The following is a 6,388-nucleotide window of genomic DNA, read 5'->3' as shown; positions in this document are numbered from 1 at the left end:
TTTTAAACATTCATATGTTACACCTATGAAGGGCAAATTGGAGAAATATTCATACCACAGAAAATTGTCTTAAAAACTATGATTGTAGAAAATTAGATTAATAATTCTACATGGATTTTTAATATACTGTTTTCTTTGTGACTTTGATTTTAGAATTGCTCTCAAATATTGCTAGATCCCATATATTCTATTAAAAATGTAGCAATTATGTGTATGCTTTGTGTGTGTGTGTGTGTGTGTTATTTGTATATCAGGGATTTTTTATATATATGGGAAATCATATATAAAACTATAAAGTAACATTTACTCTCTAAAGCAATGAGATACAGATTTATGGCCAGGCACAGTGGCTCATGCCTATAATCTCAGCACTTTGGGAGGCTAAGGTGGGCGGATCACAAGGTCAGGAGATCGAGACCATCCTGGCTAACATGTTGAAACCCCATCTCTACTAAAAATACAACAAATTAGCCGGGCATGGTGGTGGGCACCTGTAGTCCCAGCTACTTGGGAGGCTGAGGCAGGAGAATGGTGTGAACCCGGGAGGTGGAGCTTGCAGTGAGCGGGGATCGTACCACTGCACTCCAGCCTGGGCAACAGAGCAAAGCTCTGTCTCAAAAAAAAAAAAAAAAAGATACACATTTATTAAATAATTACTGGGATTGTGATCTGATAATCATTTAGAATATGTAGTAGTCAGCACCAGGAATGTCCAAGACATATCACTGAATTTCCTTAGTAGCACAAAGAAGGAAACACAGCAATCAATTCCGTTACTTAACCTATGCATTTGAAAATGCAGTCAAGTAGTCAGTCATGCCCTTTGCAAAGTACCCAAGCAGATATAATACTAACAAATAACACTTGAGACTAAATTTTAGGTGATGAAAACATTATGATTATGAATCTTCCTGGGAAATGGGTCAATCATGTCTATCTGCTTGAAATCTGTCACCTCTAGGTTTCAGGAAGCCATTTGTGGTGTGTGTACCAGTTAGGCTTAGATGTGACTTCATTCAACAAGAAGAGCAAAATAAAATTAGTTTTAAGGTGGTAGAAGTTTATTTGTCCCTAACAGAAAAGGAATTCATAAGTAGGCTGTACAGGCCTCCTATGACCCTTAACAATGCTATCATGGCTTATATTTTCTGCTTTGTCATTCTTAGCTTCGGCTTTCCAAATTCAAGAGTCGAGATGATGACTAGAGTTCCACCTATTATGTCAACATTCAAGACTGTGCTTACTACTCCCTTTTAAGAATTTCCCATAGGCACATACATACTTCTCTTAAATGTGATTGGCCAGACTTAGTTACATGACCATAGCCAACTATGAAGGTGAGGCTGGGAGTTTCTTAGCAGAACGCATTGTCCAGGAATCTGTTACTAAAGAAGAAGTAAAACTGGATATTGAAAGACAATTAGCATGAAAAGCAAGCGTCTGAAATATAGTCATACCATAGAAATTAAAGGGTGTTCATTGCATTACACTACACTATATTCACTCAAGCATTTGTATGTGTTAGTGTCCTCTTTCTCAGGGACTTTATGAGTCTGGATGTGTATGAAGAAAAAATGGTGACAAGCATCCCAAACTTACCTGTCTGTAATCTGAGGGTAGATAGTCAAATGCAGGAAAGTCAGGAAACAAAGTTGCATAAATATTCTAAAACTAGCCTCAAAAATCAGGGATTGACTGCAGACACTGAGATAGCAATCACATCTGGCTTTAAGAACCCTTTCATATAGTAAATCTGAGGTACAGTGGCAAAAAAGAGAGAGGTTGTGAACAGCAAGCAGCTCCCAAGCAAAAAAGTCTATTTAATGCATATTTACAATGCAAAAACTTAATGGGATATGGGGAAATGATGATGACCCAGCTCTTTTACTGTAACTCATATACAGACAGAGTGTACCCCGTGAGCAGCAGCAGTGTGCTTGAACTGACGGTAAGTAGAATTAAAGATGGAAGGAAAACTTACTGGAAAAAGAGAATAACTATAGCAAATTTGTTTAATTATTGTTTCAACGTCATATGAGAAATGGTCTTTGTTTCCTGTGCAAAAGCAAATATTGTACTAAAGGAGTCTGAAAAATAATACATAATACAACAGAGTCCATAAATACTCTGGTGTATTTGTTTTCTTCACTCTGCAGTTTTTAACACATGCCTAATATATCATGTCGGAGTAAAAATTTGATAAGTATAGTTATTCAGAATTTATCATCACATTCCTTGGATGGTAGTATTGCTGATAGTAGTCAAACTGACAGAAAAAATAGAATTCAAAAGGACGGCCATTATTTCACTTTGAGAGAGATGTAATTCCACAAAAGGAATTTTATTCCATTTATCTATCAATCAACTTACAATGTATTTTTTATGGCTTTCCTTTTCTTAATTTTTTCAATTTACTTAATGAGACAAATAAATTATAACCCACTTGGCCAGCACCTTTTTTTAAGAAAATAAATGTTTCCTCAACCTACTGATGATTAATATGAAGCGGTGTGTGTTGTGGTGTTGAAATTTTATAAATGATATTTTAACTATGTATCCAAATGAACTTTTGGCACCTGAATATATAGAGGTGATTTTATGACAAAGGTCTGGAGGACATTTGATTTTATTTTCCTCAATGTATAGATAGATGACAGGTGAAGTTTAGGATCCCAGAAAAGAGAGCAAAAAGAAGGCGGCTGTGGGCTACTGTTTCTGTGTAAGAGGGGAGGAGTCTAAGTAGAATCATGGAGATGGAGTAAATTCATAGAAATCCAGAGGGAAGAGTTTTGAGGCAGAGGGAGCCATCAATACTGGTCAAAGAGCAGCAGGGAGGTTAAGTAAAGCAAAAGCTGGAGAATTAGGAAGCCAGGAGAAAATGGTCATCTTAACTGAACTGACATGCTGCTGGCTGATACCAGGCACATTCCAGTAAGTAAACAAATGCAAAGGAGGATGAGTCATTGAGTTCACAGGACTCCCTAAGAAGCCTTCATGGCAAGCAAAGGAAATGAGGCAGTATTGGGTCTATTAAGGGCTATATACACCTGTGCTGTCCAGTATGAGAGCCAGTGGCCATATAGCTATTGAGCACTTCAAATGTAGCTTGCGTGAATTGGGCTATGAGTGTAACATTTATACTGGATTTCAAAAACTCAATATGAAAAAATAGAATGTAAAGAATCTCATTGAAATTTTTATATCGATTACATGTTGAAATGATTATTTTGATATCTCTGATGAAATATAAGGTATTGTTAATATTAACTTCACCTGTATGTTTTTATTTTGTAACGTGGTTACTAAGATTTTTACAAAATGCATCTTTGGCTTGCATTTGTGGCTCAGTATGTTCTATTGGACAGTCGGTGTATTATATACTCTGACTTCAGTTTGCCATCTCAATTTTTGACAGCATATGAGGGGAAATCTTTCTAAAAACTACAATTTGGCTGGGCATGCTGGCTCATGCCTGTAATTCCAGCACTTTGGGAGACCGAGGCAGGCAGATCACCTGAGGTCAGGCATTCAAGACCTGACCAATAAGGCGAAACCCCATCCCTAGTAAAAATACTGAAAATTAGCCAGGTGTAGTGGTGCATGCCTGTAATCCCAGCTACTCAGGAGTCTGAGACAGGAGAATCATTTGAGCCCAGGAGGCAGAGGTTGCAGTGAGCTGAGATCATGCCATTGTCTCCAGCCTGGGCAACAAGAGCGAAACTCTGCCTCAAAAGAAAAAGAAAAGAAAAAAAAAACCTACAATTTTTTCTACATTAACTTAGAAATGTAATTTGTTATAGTAGAAAGAACATGGGCTCCTGGATCCAGCTCTACTACTGAATAGCTACATGGCCCTAGGCAAGTTATTTAACTTCTGTGAGCCTTGATTTCCTCATCCATAAAATGAGAATCGTAACACTCACCACACAGGATAATTGTTAGGATTAAATGGGAATATAAAGGACTTTGCAGAGTGCCCCGCACATAATTTGCACCTAATAAAAGTTAGTTACCTTCTTTCCTTGATATGTAACCCATAATTCTGTTAAAAGAGACAGAATTGGTCTGATACAATATTAGCCCCAAAATTAGAAGAGGATGGAAGTACAGGATAAGAAAATGAATCAAGGTTATTGACCTTCCGAATAAGAAAATCAAAATCTTCTCAAGACTGAAAAAATACTGACAAACATAGCTTCTTAGGAAGGACAAAGAAAATAAGTTTCTTCTAATACAGAAATACATATGTATGTGCATATGAATATATACATATACATACATGTACATGTGCACATATGTGTGTGTCTATATATAAAATAGCACATATTCTTCAGTGGGCCACATGAAACTGTGGATATGAAACTTTTTTAAGCTAGGATGCACTATATAAATATTAATACTGGTGGTGTTATTCTTATTCTATAAAATAGCATTTATTTGAAAGTAACAAATGGAGAAAAACAAAGAGTAACTTGGAGTAGGGGGTGGTAGTGGTGGAAATTAAAGGTTGAAATGAAGATGAGAAAAGAGAAAGACATTGAAAAGAGGGAAAGACTTTGCCAAAAGTCAAAGTAGGAGACATACATCTAACTACCATACACTACCCACAATTCTCTTCCTTCTCAGCCTTGCCCTGTCCCCTGATGCTCTTCTAATTTTGAGGCTTATGTTATATTCACATGTAATCCTCACAATTACCCTGTGTGGTGAGTGTTATGATTCTCCTTTTATGGATATGGAAATCAAGGCTCACAGGAGTTAAATAACTTGCCCAGGACCATGTAGCTATTTAGTAGCTTCTCAGCCTTGACCTGCCTCCTACATTGGAATGGTCCAACTTGGCTCCCTTCTCACTCCTCCTTCCTTTTAGAAACTCTAATATGTATCTTTTGCCCATAGCAAAAATCACAGTTCCCTGTCAAATTTCAACTTTGTCTCCTCATCTCAGGTCTCCATCCAGCCTTGACTCCATTCCTGCCTCCTTTTCTTTTCTTCTCTACGCTTTTGCCCAGAGCTACTGGACTTTATGCTCTACCACCATTAAAAATATCTCCTTTCCCTCCGCCAGCCTCAACACATTCACCTGGGCATCCTACTTATACTTGAATGCTGCCTCAAATTAAAAAATAGATATAGGATTTATGATACAGCTGTGGTACATTTTCATATCATCTGAACTTATAAACATGCATCCAAATTTTACCCACCAAATTATCAAACATTGAATATCTACTGGTGGAAATTTGGTGGGTTGGATTATTACTTTAAAAAAAAAAATGAATTAGGCTGGGCACAGTGTCTCACACCTGTAATCCTAGCAATTTGGGAGGCTGAGGCAGGTAGATCACCTGAGGTCAGGAGTTCAACACCAGCCTGGCCAACATGGCGAAACCCCGTCTTTACTAAAAATACAGAAAAAAAAATTAATTGGACATGGTTGCACATGCCTGTAATCCCAGCTACTCAGGAGGCTGAGCCAGGAGAATTGCTTGAACCCAAGAGGTGGAGGTTGCAGTGAGTCGAGATCATGCCACTGCACTCCAGCTTGGAAACAGCGAGACTCCGCCTTAAAAAAAAAAAAGAGTTAAATCTAGTTTATACTACTATTATGAACAAAACTGCATTTTTAACATGATTTTCTTAGAGTTACAAATGTGAAGAATTTTGTATCACTTAGTAAACTTTGCGTTGCATGTGATAGAAAATCCAGCTGAAGCCAGTCTAAGCAATAAAAGTAATTTATTATGTCACATAAGAGAGCAGTCCGGGGATTGGCTAGGCTTTGTTCAAAGTTCCAGTGATACAATTAGAGCCCAGTTTCTTCATGTACATTTCATTTCCTTATCTGAGTTTCATTTTAGGGCACTTCTCTCTACCTGGCTCCAAAATTCTACCAAGAGGTCACAGGGCTAAAACTTTTCTGATTTGAGTGCATAAGAGAACAGCAAAAGTTTCTCTTTATATGTCCCAGTAAAAGTCACCGTTTATCTTAGGTAGTTTGATTGGTCACATGTACATCTCTAAACCTCTCACTGTACTCAGAAAAATGAGCCATGTTGGTTGACTTAGAACTATCTCGTCAGAAGACCAAGGACTAGGAGTGTGAGAAAAACTGATCCTCAGGAGGAAGACTGCAATGCATTTAGCAGGAAAGAGTAATGTTTCTTAAGAAAAAAATGAAACAATGAAAATCCACTAAAATCTCTCTCAAGGATAATATTCCATGACTCTACAGGGCTTAATGCATGTGACATATATAGAGTTCTGATAAGCAGTTTGAATTATATGGGCCAGAGAAATTCCCAGGTCATAGAACTTCTCTTTAAAGTAAAAGAAATAGGCCAGGCACGGCGGCTCATGCGCGTCATATCAGCACTTTGGGAGGCCG

At 37.6% G+C, this 6,388-nt stretch overlaps 1 pseudogene; it reads left to right on the top strand.

The window, feature by feature from the left end:
• The first annotated feature begins 5,422 nt into the window (after nt 1-5,422).
• LOC105543921 overlaps nt 5,423-6,388 on the top strand; it is a 33,283-nt pseudogene continuing 32,317 nt past the window's right edge.

This window comes from Mandrillus leucophaeus, unplaced genomic scaffold (assembly GCF_000951045.1).
Source record: "Mandrillus leucophaeus isolate KB7577 unplaced genomic scaffold, Mleu.le_1.0 Scaffold293, whole genome shotgun sequence".
NCBI lineage: Eukaryota > Metazoa > Chordata > Mammalia > Primates > Cercopithecidae > Mandrillus > Mandrillus leucophaeus.
This window is presented reverse-complemented; position numbering and strand designations above follow the sequence as displayed.